Genomic DNA, 17,985 nt, shown 5'->3' with positions numbered 1-17,985 from the left:
TGTTGATATTCATAGAAGGACTGCCTTTACTGAAGAAAAAATAGAATGTGTGTGTGAGGGGTACAATGGGAAAGTGGTAGGGAGGGGCTGGGACGAGAAGGGGTAAGAAAAACTGTGGCCAGCATATAAAAATTACATAAATTAGTATTAAAAAGTAATCTGGATATTCATAAAGAGATGATTGTGTAAAGATAATGTGGTAATGTACAATATAGAATTTTATTCAGTTCTAAAGAGAATGAAATTAAGACATTTTCAGTAAAATGCACAGATCTAAAGTTCCTTGTATTAAGCAAATTAAGCCAGATTTGAAAGATAAACATGTAATATGTTTCTCTTATATGTGAATCTAAATTCAAATTATATATATTAAATAAAAGTAGAAATGAGACAGTGAAACTTAACAAAGAGAAGAGAAAGAGATGAGAAAAGAGGTTATTAGAATATATGTCATGGAAACAGAAAGGTAATCTATTTATGATGCAAAGAAAAAGGAGACGAGTGAGAGGAAGAATGTACTAATAAAAGCATGGGGGAACTAACAAGAACAAAGCATAATTGTATACAAGTATGAATGAAATGTACTTCATTATGTATTCACCAAGAAATATATGGAAACTTAAAATTTTTTATTATATGTAAGGACACAAGTAAATTAAAAGATAAGGAAAGAATTTATTGCATGAAGATAGTCAAGGCAAGAAAGCAGAAGTGTTGTGAAATAATCTTTATACACTGTGAATATGTGTTGCCCTCATTGGTGTAAGAAAGATCTAATTCATCAATAGCTAGGCAGGAAGAGGTTAGGCAGGACTTATTTGCAGACAGGTAGAGAACTCACTGGGATAACGGGGAGTGGAGTTGCTAGGAGATGCAGGGAGAAGGAAGGTAAACATACTATGTTAAAAGAAGGAGGTACCAAACCATATGGTAGAATGTAGATAAGAAATATGGGTTAAGTTGTAAGAGCTCCTTAGTAACAAGCCTAAGCTATTGGCTGAGCATTTATATTAATTTGATGTCTCCATGTGGTTATTGGGGAACTAGTTGGTGGGACATAAAATTCTGCCTACACAGAACTGAATACATCAGGCAGAATAAATCTTAAGCAAGCAAATATGCTATGCTATCAATGAGGGTGTCAATTGCCAAAGAAAATCTACCAGTGTAAGCAAACATGCACTGAAAAATGTATTCTAAAGATTTTCCAAAAAATAGGAGAAAAGATTTCAAAATGACTTGAGTCACACATAGACATCATTGAAAGAAAACCTGACAGTTGTACAAAGGCAGTTGAGACAATAAAAACCTATTTCCAGTAGTTGATAATATAACCAGAAAGTCAAATTTAATGTAATTTAAAAGATAATATGGACAACACTTAACATCAGTTTGACTAAAGAGAAATAATAAGAACTCTATTCAACATCAGAAGAATAATTTTTCTGATTACATGGAGAAAACTTTCAAATAAATCCATATATTTGTCTTAAATACCATGATTTTTCTAACCAGTGTGAAATGAAACTAGAAGTTGAAAGTGTAAAGAAAAAGAAAAAAATACAGAAATAAAGGGAATTAGTAAGTATTTTAAAGAGGTATGGGAAATGTGAGAGAATGGGAAGGCCGGGTAATAGAAAGTATGATTCACGTATATCATATGCATACATGAGAATGTCATGATGAAGCTTATTGTTTATAATATTAATATTCTCAAAAATTAATGGCTAAGGGGCATGAATGGATATTTTCAAAAATTATATATATATATATATATATATATATATATATATATGCTGAACATATCTATGGAAAAAATTTTTTAAATTAACTGACAGATAATGAGCAAATGAATGTTAAAATATACTAACTTTAAAATTCAACACTACATATTCACTATAATGTCACAATGGAGCATCCAATTATATAGTGCTGCAATTTGCAAAAAATATTATTTACCACTTACTTATCTATCATATATCTATATATCTTATATATTATTGTTTTCTTTCTTTTACTCTCTGGAAAGATTGCATCTGAAGATGAAGTAGGGGAGATATGTGGGAGTAAAGTTAAAAGAGGGAAGAAGAAAGGGAAGTAGAGGAGAAAGGGAAGAAAGAGGGAGGTGAGAGAATAAACAGAGAAGAGAAAAAGAGATTCCTAATTATTCCACAATGTATAATCAATGCCTAAAGTGAAGGTAAAAGTGAGGGGAAGAGAGTGACACATGTACTGAGACAATATTGGATAACTGTTTAGTTGATTCTAGACCTTTGAGTTATGTCACTGTAATTGGTGATCCATTATAGTTGAAATATTAGTTCATAAAATATTATAATTAGAGGTCATTTATCTTTCTGAATACATCAGATTATCACTGCAGAAGTCATAATGCATTAATAATTGTAGAGAATAATATATTTTTCTGAAGAATTCTATTCTACAAATTTCCAATCTAATAATTAAAATTTGAATCATATCAGTAATTTTAAGTAACATTCATATTAAAGTAGTTTCTTGTACAATTTTTTATGTTTTGTTCTTTGAAGATGAATGAACATGAATTTCAATTCCTAATTTTTACACCTTTGGATGTCTTTTAGCATTTCTCTCACTTCTAAATTTAGTATAAAAATATCATTTTCTACATTTTATTTTCCACTGTGAGTTTTTTCCTAGTCTCATACAAAACTAGAGGAAGCATTTATTATTATTATTATTCCTCAAAATTTTAGCATATTATTTTAAAGCTTTAATTTCTCTATTGTAGCTTTGATGAAATTCCTTCCTTTATCAATATTAAATGATGAATTATATATAATATGAACTAGTTACACTAGGATTAGAATCAATTGCTGATTGAAACTAATCAAACAGTAGACAAAAGCCTATAACCCTGACAAACTGAAGAATGCTTTTATTCATGGGATTAAAACAGTGAGGTTATATTTGAAGGCAAAAATATAACCCTGACATTTTCCTTTTCATAGAAAACAGATTCATGATGGCAGGTAATTTTCTATTATTAATAGAACTTTAAATTACAGCTTTTCCCCTTTCAGGTAGTTTTCTCAGTAATGGAATTAAGGATTTGTGGAACAATTTTATAATCAAGATGACTGTCTATCCCACTCTGATTATGTTGCCAGAAAATGGGCAGGTAATTTTTGTCTTAGTTGCTTCTACACCCCATATCAATCTTCATTGTGCTACCGGTACCATACCAGCATACTCCTAAAGTAGATGGGAATTTTCCATTTTTTTGTGCTTTAGTGCCTACTTTTAAATTTTATGCTGTTTTTAACATTTTTATACATATTCCAGAAGAAGCTTTTTTGATGAACCTAAATACTTGCTTTGGAAAGTATATTAGTTAAGGTTTTCTGGAAGAACAGAACCAAGAGAATGAATACACATTATATGGTTGTTTATTAGATTAGCTTCCACAATGTGACCCAGGTAGTTCAACAATAGCTAATATTGGAGATTCTAAAGTCTTAGTAATTGCTTAGGATATAAGGATAGAGGTTTTAGCAGTCTCAATTTTGTACTAAAGACCTGGAGAACTGCTGACATATAGCCTATTTTGTAAGCTCAGTGGAACAAGGTTGACTTCAGTGAAGGAATGTTGCAGAGACCTGAGGACAAATTTGCCAGTGAGAGTAAAGCTAAGCAGCAAAGAAAAGAAAAAAAAAACAGAAAGAACAAAAATAAAGGAAAAGGAAAATCTTGTATCTTCTACACATTTTAACCAAATTGTCATTAGAATGTGCTGTCCACATCTGGGGTGTGTCTTCTCACTTTTAGAAAATTGATAGGGAAATCCCTCACAGGAGGCCCCAGCAACTTACATTTAGTTGATTCCACATTTTATCAATTTGACAATCTATAGTATGACAGGAATTATTATTTATCCTTAGTCTTCAGCATGGTTGAAACTACTTCATCTTCAGATGCAATCTTTCCAGTAACTTTGTTTTCTTTGTACATATCACAAATTTCTTTAGTACAAGTGCTGATTTGGAATTTTTCCATGTTTTACAGTAGTTATCTTTATCAATGTTAATTTTTATACAAAATAATGAGATTTTATTATGACATTTAATGCATATATTAATTATACTTCTAACATCACTTTCTCTAGGTCCTTTCACTTTTTCAACATTGCTTCTCTTCAACGTTAATGTCTATTTTTTTAGTTCCACATTTGTGAGAAAAAGGGTGCAGCTGTTTTTCTGAGTTTAACTCATTTCAGTAAATCAGTAATGTCAAGATCCATCTATTTCTGTGAAAATTATGTAATTTAATTATTTTTGATTTTATATATATATATATATATAAAATAACCACTAAATTTTCTTTATCTGTTCATATGATAATGGGAACCTGGGTTAATTGAATAACTTGTTTATTTCACTATTGTAACTATTGCCAAAATTGACATAGATATGCTATGTATCACAATTATATGCTGACTTTGTTTCCTTTTTGTATATCTACTTAGACATACTATATTTAGATCATGGAGAGTTATTATTTGGTTTTATGAGGAACCTCCACAATAATTTACATAGTAACTGCACTAATTTAAATTCCTACCAATAATATTGAAATTTTTTAGTCCACATTTTAATGGCATTTTCTTTTTGTTTCCTTACTGATAACCATTCTTACTGGGATGAGATGAAATCTCTGTATACAAATATAGCTGAGAACTGTGATTCATGCCTATAATCCATCTCTTGGAAGATGATACAGCAGGGATAAGATTTCAAAATCCATCTGATCTATACTGCATTAGAAGACAGAATGTAATATATGAAATTTACCCCAAGACAAATAAAAAAATCAATAAAAGTAAAATGGCTAAGAAGGATAAAGAGGAGAAGAAAGAGAAAAGAAGTATGTAGAAGAGAAAGAGAAGATGAAGAGAAACAAAATAAAATCAAGTAGACAAAAAGAATGACAAGATAAAGGGACGGATTAAGGAGTGAAAAAACATAACTAAAACACAAGAATAGTGTCACCTTCAAATACAGATAATTTGTATTTTTGTGTACTTTATTTCTTTTTCTTTCTTTATTGAACTAGCTAAGAGGTCAAGAACTGTATAGAGCAAGATGTATACAGTGGCCATTGTCTTAAAGTTTTCAGTCTTTCACTATTTAGTATACTATTGACAATAGGTTTTGGGAATAAAGCCTTTGATAAACTGAAGCACTATCCATCTATTCCTATTTTTTCATATCTTTACCATGGAAAGATGTAAACTTTTTCAAACTATATAATTGAGACAATAATCTGGCTATCATCTTGATTTTATTTATGTATTATTTTACATTTATGGATTTATGTATTTGGAAACATCCTTGCTTCTCTAGGTTGAAATCATTTTGATTGTGGTATGTTTTCAGTGCTCCCTTGACTCAGTTTGCAAGTATTTTATTAAAGATGTTTCCATCTGCATTTATTAGGAAACTGTTAATATTTTTTATTATCCTGATTGTTAATCAATGTAATACTGATTTCGTACAATGATCTTGGTAGTATTACTCCTCATTTTACTTTAGGGAATTGTTTTTTTTTTTTTGGTTTTTCGAGACAGGGTTTCTCTGTGGCTTTGGAGCCTGTCCTGGAACTAGCTCTTGTAGACCAGGCTGGTCTCGAACTCACAGAGATCCGCCTGCCTCTGCCTCCCGAGTGCTGGGATTAAAGGCGTGGGCCACCACCGCCCGGCTTTAGGGAATTGTTAAAGAACATAGGTATTAGATCATTTTATATCCAGAATTTATAAGGAACTCAAAATAACCAAGAATCAAGGAAACAAATGACTCAATTAAAATTGGATAGGTATCTAAATAGAGATTTCCCAATAGAAGAAAAAGAAATCACTATGAAAAACATCCAAAAGGTTTTAATCATCCCTAGTAATTAGAGAAATGAAAAGTAAAAGAACTTTAAGAGTTCATCTCACCTAGTCAGAACAGCTAAGATCCAAAACAACCAATGACAAATGTTGGTGAAGTTTTGGAGAAAGAGAGACATTCCTTTACTTCCCTGAGTCAACTTTCCTCAACCATGGCCACAGCCTTGACCAAAGATTCTCTCACTATTACCTTATTTGCAAGAATAGGAACTTTTTAAACAGTTCTTAGGACAAGAATAACATAAGGGATTGCTGATACCTTAGAAGACATGGATCCTTGTTACCAATGACAAAACATCATTCATAATGCTCTTCCACCTAGTATTGCACTTATCATGTGTCTTTTTATACTTTCTCTGGAAATCATTAGGCAAATATTTAAAAATTGAAAGTAATTTCTTTTTGGGAAAATACTAAATGGCAGATGATACTGGTGCAGTGGGAGTGCCCAAAGACTCGGGGCTAAAAGGTCATGGGAGCTTCTGCATAGGATTTGGCAGAGGTCTTTTGGTCTCCGATCTTGGTCAAGGCTGTGGCCATGACTGAGGACACTTGACTCAGGGAAGTAAAGCTGAAGATAAGGAGTATATCGCTGTCAACAAGCTGGGCCATCTGGTTAAGGGCATAAAGATCAAGTCCCTGGAGGAGATTTACATGTTAGTCCTTCACATTAAGGAATCTGAGATTATTGATGTTTGTCTGGCTGCATGTCTAAAGGATAAGAGATCCTGCCAATGCAGAAGCAGACTCAAACTAGCCAGAAAATCAGGTTCAAGGCTTTTGTCACTATGGGGGACTACAGTGGTCATGTTGGTCATGGTGTAATCCCAAGGGCTATCATCTTGGCCAAGCTTCTCATTGTCCCCATGCTGAAAGGCTATTGGAGAAGCAAGATTAGCAAGTCCCACACTGTTCAATACAAAGTAACAAGCCACAGTAGCTCTGTGTTGGTGGTGCATCTCAACTCTGTTCCCAGAGGCAATGGCATTGTCTCTGCTCCTGTGCCCAAGAAGTTACTGATGATGTACAGCATTGATGATTGTTACACATCAGCTAAGAGCTTCACTGTCATCCTGAACAACTTGCCAAGGCCAACCTTGATGCTATCTCTAAGACCTGCTGCCCTAAGATCTGAACCCTAGCCTCTGAAAAGAAACTGTGTTCACCAGGTCTTCTTCTCAGGATTTTATTGTCCCTCTTGTGAAATACACACTGGAATTTTTGTTTATAAAGGCTTTAGCTGTGATCACCAAATGGGGGTTTTTATATGAGAAAAATAAGTGAATTAAGTGTTAAAAAACTGAATACAAATCTACCATATAACCCAGATGTATGCTTGGCTTGTGTATGAAGCAATTGAATTCCTACTCCTCAGTTATTTGCCCAGCAATATTTTTTGGTGCCTTCTTGAAAAGAGCCAGGAAATGTAAACATCCTAAATGTCTTTTATCAGATGAATGGATAATGAAAATGTGATACATATCCACAATGGAATATTATTCAGGGATGTCTTAGTTAGGGCTTCTATTGTTGTGATAAAATACCATGACCAGAGATCTTGGGAAGGAAAGCATTTATTAGGCTTTATACTTCAGCATTGCTAATCTTCACTGAAAGATGTCAGCACAGGAGCTCAAACAGGAAAGAATCCCAGAGACAGGAGCTGATGCAGAGGTCACGAAGGGGACCTGCTTACTGGCTTGATTCCTTGGTTTCTCAACCCACCTTCTTACAGCAAATGTCCTGTTCTTCTTTCTCATACTTTCTTTCTATCCAATCCTCTGCAAATGTCTGTGAGACGTAACTGTGGTAGTTGTAGATGCATCTGTTGAAACTGAGATCCACTACTCTGCAGTTTGATTGGTTGTGTTTTTCTGTAAGATTTTCTATCTGTTGTAAGGAGAAGTTTCCTTGATAAAGAGTAAGGACCACCCTTATCTATCATTATGTGGTGGTTTAAATAAAAAAGCCCCCATATGCTCATAGGGAGTGGCTGTAATGGTGTGTCCTGTCCCTTTAAGAGACAAGCCCTGCCCACCCCACCCAGGTCAAGGGAAGTGGATTTTTCTTCTGCTTACAACCTGAGCTATCTTCCTTCCCATCTCTCTCCTGAAGAAGTCCCCTCTCTCTCTCTCTCTCTCTCTCTCTCTCTCTCTCTCTCTCTCTTTCTCTGTCTGTCTGTCTCTGTCTCTTTCTCTCTACTTTTTCCCCTTCTCCATTCTCCCTTTCTCTTTCCCTCCATAACCCAATATATTAATATCCAACTTTATTCAGCACAGTATGCCTATCAGTCTCTGTCTCTTACCTGCTGAGGCTTCTCATGGGACCCACTGGTCCACTGATGTCTCTCACCTAACACTGCCCTAAACCATCCTCAGTGGCCTAGTGTCACCCCTTGTGGATCTCCAGCATTTTATTTTTACTAATACAATGGCAGTGTTAGGAGGTGTGGCTTTGTTGGAGGAGGTATATCATTAGTAGGTAGGCTTTGAGGTATCAGAAACTCAAATATGGCCAAAGTGTGACTGTCAGTTAGTTCTTCCTGCCTGCAGGTCTAGTTATAGAACTCTTAGCTACTTCTCCAGTACCATGTCTGTTAGCATACTGTGATGCTTCCTGCCCTGACAATAATAGACTAAATCTCTAAAACCATAAGCCAATCCCAATTAAATTATTCTTTTATAAGAATTGTGGTGGTGATGGTGTCTCTTCGTAACAATAGAAACTGTAATGAAGACAGAAATTGATACCAGGAACTGAAATATTACTGTGATAGACCTGACCATGCTTTCGTTTGGAGGAAAGTGAATGATATGGCCAGGCATATATTATGATAGGCCCCTAATAACTCTAGTTAAGAACTAGGCCTCAGTTAACAAAGGGTAGTCAATCACCAAAGCCCCTGACACTGGATGAGGCATGTACTCCTGGAACAATATTCTCCCACAGGTGATAAGCAAATAATGACAAAGCCTGGGACTTGTCCAGACTTGCCAAAGAATGGAAAAAATGTATAGCTTTAGTTCACTCCTGCTTGCCCTAATCAGTTAGAAATATACTAATATGATTACTACTTATGTAAGCTAATCCTAAGTAGAATGGTCACATTGCTTTTAAAATTCTGGTAGCTGTGCTTAAAAGGAGCCTGCACATCCCTTCCAAGGATTCTGATAATTTGCATAGGTGTGTGACCCTACATGCTTATGGTATAATAAACACTCTTGCTGAATGCATTTTGACTGGTGGTATTTGGGAGAATTCTCACGAACCCTAAAAATCAACTTGGGACTTTAGATTATAAAAGCAGTAAAGTGCTTTAAGTGAGGTTTTATGAGTCATACTAGAAGAATCCTGGAGGACAGTGGTACCGAGGGTGATTTAAACTGTGGGAACTCTAGACTTTTCAGAGGAGAATAATATTAATATGAGACCTAAAGATCACTCTTGTGATATTTTGACCAAAAACACTGGCTGCTTTTAGGTCTTGTTAGAAAACTCTACTTGAAGCTAAATTGATGAGGTTTAGATTAGGAAGGAAATTTCAAAAGAATATAGCATTTGCTATGTCCTGTGGTTATTGGTGTTTACTCTCATAAAGGTCTATAATGAAAAGGAGAAATCTGAGCATGGAAACAACAAAATGTACAGATTTAGGAGAAAAAGGGCACTAGAAAGAAAGTATAATAGAGCTAAGTCCTGAATTTAAGGAGATAAACAGATTAAAGAATAGCCTGGTGTTAAATGAAATAAAATGAGTGGTGACCTCAGGGGAAGATCCAACCCAGCTAAGCTTTCAAATTCTGAAAAGTAATTAAGGTCCTAATGAGGAGAAGAGGGAGGGAGAACATGAGCAAGGAAGTCAGGGTGCATTCACCCACTAATACGGTGGGACAGATCTAATCGGATATCACCAAGGCCAGTTGGAATGGGACTGATGGAGCATGTAATCAAACTGAACTCTTTGAATATGGCTGACAGTGGAGGCTGACTGAGAAGCCAAGGACAATGGTGCTGGGCTTTTATTCTACAGCATGGAAGGGCTCTTTGGGAGCCTTGTCAGTTTGGATACTCACCTTCCTGGACCTGGGGGGAGTTGGGAGGACCTTGGACTTCCCATAGTGTAGGGAACCCTGACTGCTCCTTGGCCTGGAGAGGGAGGGAGTGGGAGTGTGGGTGGAGGGGAGGGGAGGGAAGTAGGAGGAGTAGGGGAGATGGAAATTTTTAATAAAAAATAAAAATTTAAAAAAGAAAACTTTAGGGCTGGGTGTGGTGGTGTATGCCTTTAATCCCAACACTCAGGAGGCAGAGAATAGTAGATCTCTAAATGGGAGGCTAGCCTGGTGTACGGATTGAGTCTCAGGACAGTCAAGCTTAGGTAGTTTAGGAAACAATTGAAAACAGAAAACTGGTGAAGGTATAATTGAATGAGCGGGCCATATTTCAGTCCTATTTAAGCAGCAGAACTTTGCAACTTCAGTCATCAATCTGGTTTTAGAGTCAAGAATAGAAAAAAGTATATATAAGGCAGGGGTTCCTGAATCCCTAAACCTAACTAAGGTGCTACTGAAAATTGATTGCTGATGATGGGAAGGGTAAGACTTTTCTTTGAGGGTATGGTCCCTAGTACCTATGCACAAATGGGCAGCACTAATTTGATGTGGGATGCCTTTCAGTATACTGTGAATACTTTATTATCATTGGTTAATAAAGAAGCTGCTTTGATATATAGCAAGGCAGAATATAGCTAGGTAGGAAATCCAAGCAGAGATACATGAAGAAAAAGGGCAGAATTGAGAGAGATGCCAGAAGCTGCCATGAGCCTTGTGATAAAATACTGAATAATAGGAATGCGTTGATTTATGTTGTAAGAGTTAGTTAATAATAAACCTGAGCTAATAGGCCAAACAGTTTGTAATTAATATTAAGCCTCAGAGTGGTTGTTCAGGAACTGGTGGGTGGGAGAAAAACCTCCATTTACAAAATGACATCCAACATGGGGCACAAGCCCATGATCCTGAGATTAAAAGTCTTATGCTCTACCAACTGAGAAAAAGTTAGACACTGGAAAATAAAGGGCCTCTGCCTTGACTGTTGATAATATGCTGTCCAAATTGGACCAGCAGGACACAAAAGAGGGTGACTTACAAACTTTGCCAACACAAGGTAGGACAGTCCTTCAAAAATCCTGTTTCATAGAAAAGTCTTTCAAATATTCTAGACTTAGACTGAAGATTGATGCTGCAAATTTGCAGAGGAATCTTGGGTGACAGTCTAGGCAGCCAGCTATTTCTGTCATTTCTCATATTTTTGGAAGTCACTTGCTTGTACTTCCTGTTTACTCATTTAATATTATTTCTTTCTTAGGTCTCCGAGAGAGCAGAAGACTACATAATTTTCCTTGTTTACAAGACTCAAAAACAAAACTCATTAAAGAGATATAAAGTGTATATGGTTGAAAGATATCAAAAAGTTTTAGATGGTAATAGAAGTTAGAATAAAAAGTAAATTAGGTACAAGACTTTGAACTCACCAAGATAGGATAGATAAGGAGTATTTTCTCTGAATTTGTCAAATTCAAATGTACTAGAAATTGCTGATATATTTAATGCCTGTATATATTGTATATAGTTATTGTACTTATTGTATGTAATCTTTCCTATATTAGTTATAATCTTTTTTATCTTACAGAAAAGAAGAAATGTGGTGATATTTTGTTTGTGTTTTAACAAATAAAGCTTTCCTGAAGATCAGAGTGCAGAGATAGAAACTAGGTACTCATAGAAGCCAGGTTGTGCTGGCACACACCTTTAATCTCAGCAATTCAAAGGCAGAGGCAGATGGAATTCTGTGAGTTCAAGGCCACCCTGCACTATACAAGATGGTTTTAATATAAAAGAAAAACAGAGATCACACATTTGATCCCTGCATGTGGGATGGCATACCTTTAATCCCAGCACTAGGGAGATGGAGTCAGGAGTTAGATGACTGGAAGAAGTATGTCACTGGGAACAGGATTGATAGTATAGTCTCCTCCCACTTCCAGTTCACTCCTTTGACTTCTTCTTTGCAGTTGAAGATATGACCTCTCAGTTTTCTACTCTGACAATATGTTACCATGTCTCACCTGACATTATGGACTCTCTTAGAACTATAAGACAATACTGTAGAAATTCCTACAGCCAGTAGCCTTTAAGTTACACACCCACTTGGGCATGGCCTCCTATACTATAAATGCTAATGTAAAGCATGGGTCTTGCTGCTCTTCCAGCTGTGGTATTAGGTTGTTGTTCCCTATTCGAGCAGAGGACTGTAATCTGTGAGTCTACCTCTAAATAAATAATGCTCTATTTTTGATCAGGCATGGTAGCACATGCCTTTAATCACAGCACTTGGGAGGCAGAGGCAGGTGGATCTCTGTGAGTTTGTGGGCAGCCTGATCTACAACAGCTAGGTCCAGGACAAGCCACAAAGCTACAGAGAAACTCTGTCTCAAAAAACCAAAGAGAAATAAGCCTCTAGTATACTCAATTCTGAGCTAGTGTGGGATTTCTTTTAAGCATACACATTCAAATAAATAAAATAAAATAAACTCTATCTTCCATAAGTCAATTTTATCCATGGTGTTTAATCATAGCAACAAAAAATACAGTGGGTAGTACTGCTGGTTACAATGATGGTATTTGTATGTGGTGTATGTTTATATGGTATGCAAATATTACTGTCCATAATGTTCATGAGCCAATGTGTATAAATATGCCTGCATATGCAGTTAGGGACATGCATGGATATAAATAAAACTGAAAATTAAACAAAATGGACCATAAACATACATAATTTGCACCTCCCAAATATATCCCAACTAATCTAGAAATAAAGAGGCATATATAAATTATATTCAAGTTATGTACAAAATTAATTTTTAAAATATATTTGAACTTCATTATTATGTCTAATGACTAGTCAAATAAGAAGATTTCCATGAAGAAATCTAATAAAATTGAATTATATATCTAGTGTCCATGTGTTGAACTGAATTGAATTCAAAGAATTTCATAGGTAGAGAAAGTTTGGTTGCCATTCACTGGAACTACAGTTACAAGAAGACAAATCAATCAAAATTCACCACTTGTTATTTCATCATTATTTACTTTAGTAAACATATCAATTAACCTTTAGTGCTTTAAAATTTTGTTTTAATTGGCAAATGAAACAGGGATGTATTATGTATTAATGGGGTAACATGTAGCATTTCAATACTGACATATGTAATGTGTAAATAAGTTTAAACATTTATTTTCTCATCAAGCACAACTTTATTGTAGTGTGGGGCTGCGGGCAGGCCTGCTTTTCATCCCACCCGGCTCCTGGCCACTGGCTAGCTTAGGCCCCGAAATAATAACACACAAACTACATTCATTTAAACACTGCCTGGCCCATTAGTTACAGCCTCTTACACACATCTTGATTAACCCATATCTAATAATCTGTGTAGCACCATGAAGTGGTGCCTTACTGGGAAGATTCTAGCATATGTCCATCTTGGGCCAGAGCTTCATCGCGTCTGCTCAAAAGGCATGGCGGTTTATTAACTTCCCTTCCCAGTATTGTGTTCTGTCTACTAAGCCCACCTAAGAGCTGGCCAATCAAATGGGCCAGGCAGTTTCTTTATTAACCAATGAAATCATCTCAAACAGAAGACCCTCCTACATCATTTCTCCTTTTCCTTTTTTGTTTAAACAAAAAAGAAGGCTTTAACTTTAACATAGCAAAATTATGTATAACAAAACAGTTATCAATAAGAATTAGTTACAATATTTATATATATTTTATCTTTTATCATAACAAGGAAAACAACTATAACTATCTATCTATTCTTCAACTCCATCAAAGACTCCAGAAGGATATAATATTACCAAGGTGAACAAGAAGTAAGCTACTTCTAAAACTCTAGAAATCACAGAGACATCTCACTGCCTGCACAGTTACCCAAAGTTCCTCTGTACCATTGGGGCATCCATCTTTGGCCATCAGGCCCATAGTATCCAGAGACATTTCCATGAAGCTGGAAATTTCGAAGGCAGTTCAGTCACTATCTGCTGTGTCCTTCAGAATGTCTCACAGACTCTTTCATGAGTCAGGAACCCTGAAAGACCATGTCACCTTTAGGCAAGTTCAGCAGTCCTCTCTCTGAGGGTTCTCTGTGTCCAATTTATGCAACAGTCTAGGCAAGAGCAGGTTCTTGCCCAAATGGACTCATAAGGAGCCTCTCTGATGCCCATCTTCCTCTTGAAGTAGATTGGTGCTGCCAGGAGCAGATGTGACTCATTGTCATGAAAAATATGTTATTAAAACATTAAATGCCATGTTCTGTAGTCTTTGAAAGATATGAAGAATGCCTATCTAACTGAAATATATCTCTATATATCTAGAAAATCTAACTAACATGACTATAAGCTTTACTATTATCGATGATTATCCATTAACAACCTATATTTCTTAATTATACATTACATTTTTAAATAAACTACACAATCACAATACCTTAATCAGTATCAGAAATACATATACATATAACAAAATTGACCTTAAATTTAAATCACTAATGCAAAACCCATATCAATGCAAATTATTCATATCTATATCATATCCCCCCTTAAATGTAAAAGAACATTTATAAACAATATCTGAGAATATGGATGTAGTTATTTCTCTCCAAACTGCTTCCTGCTGAATGGGGGCACTGTTAATCAGATATTTCATGGTGTAACCTGTGTGCCAGGTTCATCTCAGTCATCAGTTGTGTGAAGTAATTTTCTGAAGGTGTTCACAGCAACCTTTCAGGAGGGTGTGGTTTATCATACCATATTGGGTTAGAAGCAATCCAACGGGTCTCATGTTCTGTAAAAATAAAAGAAGAATCTCTTTTCCAAAGTATCATATCCTTAGATCCAAATTCTGAAGTCAAGGCATTTTCAAGATAGCTTTCTTGGATTAGTTCAGCAGCATTTATAAACAAATATCTTTTAGCAGCTGTTGCTTCTTCCTCAGCATTCAAACAATTCAAAGAGAGCACAAAAGTATACAATATCAAGATTCTCTGTGTATTTTCCATCTTATACGACTTTATTTTAACTGCTATTTCATTTATTTTTACTTTTATATTTTGAGACATGTTCTCTGTATATCTTTGTCCTGGAATAATAACTCTTTAGACCAGGCTGTCCTTGAACTAACAGAGATCCACTGTGTCAGACTGGGATTAAAGGTGTGTGCTACAACACTTTGAACTCACAGAGATCTGTCTGTCTCTGCCTCCCAGGCATTGGGGTTAAAGGTGTGTGCTACCACACCTTGAAGTCACAAAGGTCAATCTACCTCTGCCCCTTGAAGTCTCAGAGGTCAATTTACCTTGCCTCCCAAGTGTTGGGTTTAAAGGTGTGTACCACCACACTCTAGCTACTTCCTTTTTTTTTACTTTTAAGAACTTTAACCTTTAGCCTGCATACATTTTCAAAACATTGTAAACCATTTTGACGTTTTCTTCGACTTTGAATTTTTCTTTTACTGTATATCTCTCTTTTTCTGCCTACATGATTCTTTAATATACCAAACAATATTGGTAGGACTAAAGCCGTGGCTTTGACAGCTAGATCCAGCCCATTTCTTAGCTTTCTGTGATTCCAGCCTTGTGGCTGAGATACCGGTCAGAGCCATGTTCATTGCCACAACTCTACAGTGTTTCAAGGTCCCTGTCAGTAAGCAAGCTGCAACAGTGTTAAACAACAATGAAAAACTCCATAGTCAGGACTGACTGCTTGAAAGAGTCAGAGTTTGCCCTGGCAGGATGGCCCAGAACCCCGGCATTTTAAAATGGCACAGCTTTTTTCCTGTTATGGCTGAAAACTGAAAAACACACATTCAGCTTTTCATCAACACCATTTAAGTGTTTTGTGGCAGGACCTCTTAAAAGAGCTGCAGGGTTTTGCAGCTAAAGCTGAGTGAGGAAGCCTCTCTTAGATGAGAGCGCTTGCCTCTAGTGAGCAGAGCAGACATGAGAAATTGCTGTGACCAAGAAAACATGCTTTACTCTATTCTTTCCAAGCTTTCTGTGGATGCAGTTATCCACGTTAGTGCCATTCTGTAGTGAGGAGCTGTGAGCAGGCCTGATTTTCTTCCCCCCCCTGCTCCTGGTCACCTGGCTAGCTTATGCCCCGAAATAACAACACACAAACTACATTCATTTAAACACTGCCTGGCCCATTAGTTCCAGCCTCTTACTCACATCTTGATTAACCCATATCTTATAATCTGTGTAGCACCACTAAGTGGTGCCTTACCGGGAAGATTCTAGCATATGTCCATCTTGGGCCAGAGCTTCATCGCGTCTGCTGAGAGAGCAGAGGCATGGCAATTTATTAACTTCCCTTCCCAGCATTCTGTTCTGTCTACTCAGCCCACCTAAGGGCTGGCCATTCAAATGGGCCAGGCAGTTTCTTTATTAACCAATGAAATCATCTCAAACAGAAGACCCTCCCACATCACTTTATGGTAAAAAAATTTAAATATATTGTAGGAGGATAGGGCCTGCTTGTTCATTCCTGGCCACCCAGCAAGCTTAGCCCTGAAATAACCACACAGAAACTGTATTATTAGTCACTGCTTAGCCCATTAGCTGTATCTCCTTATTGGCTAACTCTTACATGTTAATTTAGCCCATTTCCATTAATCTGTGTATTCCCACGTGGCAGTGATGTACTGGCAAATTTTCCACATTTCTTACTCTGGCAATGGATCCATGGTATCTCTCTGACTCTGCCTTCTTCCTCCCACAATTCAGTTCCATCCTCTGTACCTACCTAAGTTCTGCCCAATCAACAGGCCAAGGAAGCTTCTTTATTCATTAACAGTAATCACAGTACACAGAGGGGACTTCCACATCACCCCCCTTCTCTGTTTAAATAAAAATGAAGGTTTTAACTTTAACATAGTATAATTACATACAATAAAACAGGTATCAAGCAAGAATTACAGTTTTATATATATATATATATATATATATATATATATATATATATATATAATCTTTTATCATAACTAAGGAAAACTATAGCTATCTATTCTTTAACTCCATCAAAGACTCTGGAAGGATATAATATTACCTAAGTAAACAGGAAGTAAATTGTAAGAAATTTCCAAAACTCCAGAATTGACAGAGGCATCTTGCTGCCTGGACAGTTACCCAAATTTCTTTTGTACCATTGGGGCATCCATCTTCAGCCTATAGGCCCATAGTATCCAGTAAACTTTTCTATATCCACAACATCATTTATTGAAAGGACTTACTTTAAAAGCATGTGTTCTTAGATCATTTATTATAAATAATATGGTTTTAGATGCACTGATTAATTTTAAAGATGTCTGTTATGTTTCATTGTCTGTGTTTTTATACTGCTACTATACTCTTTTGATAACTCTTGCTTTATAGCATGGTTTGTGAGTTCATATGAGCTTTACTCAGTTGATTTACAGGATTTTGTTCTCCTGATGTCATACCCTTTGGCTCTTACACTTTTTCTACCTCCTCTTCCATGGAGTTCTTTAAGCTCTGAGGAGAGGGATTTAATGGAGATCTCAGAATTAGATTCTCTCTATATAATGTTTCTCTATGGGTCTTTGCATATGTTCCCAGAAGGAAGCATTTATGATGATGACTAGATAAGGCACTGACTATGAGTATAGCTGCATATTATTGGGAATCATTTTATCATTAATCTTTTTTTAAATGACAAGAAATATTTGGTTTTATGCCAGGTCTTTAGGCTATCTAGTTTCTGATTATTAGTTACCTAAGGAGTATCAAGTATGGATTCTAACTTGCGAAGTAGGTATTAAGTAAAATCAGACATTGGTTGGTTACTGTCACAGCCGTTGTGCCAGCATTGCCCTAGCATGTTTTGCCAGAAGGTCAGTAGTTTTGACCAAAGGTTTTGTGGCTGAGTTTTCTTTTAGTAGCCTGCAGAATACCTTCTTATACCAAAGACACTAGAATATAGAGATGA

General features: G+C 36.0%; 1 pseudogene; it reads left to right on the top strand.

The window, feature by feature from the left end:
• Positions 1 to 3,115: 3,115 nt before the first annotated feature.
• Positions 3,116 to 7,068, top strand: LOC119804330 (annotated as a pseudogene).
• Positions 7,069 to 17,985: the final 10,917 nt, after the last annotated feature.

This window comes from Arvicola amphibius, chromosome X (genome assembly GCF_903992535.2).
Source record: "Arvicola amphibius chromosome X, mArvAmp1.2, whole genome shotgun sequence".
NCBI lineage: Eukaryota > Metazoa > Chordata > Mammalia > Rodentia > Cricetidae > Arvicola > Arvicola amphibius.
This window is presented reverse-complemented; position numbering and strand designations above follow the sequence as displayed.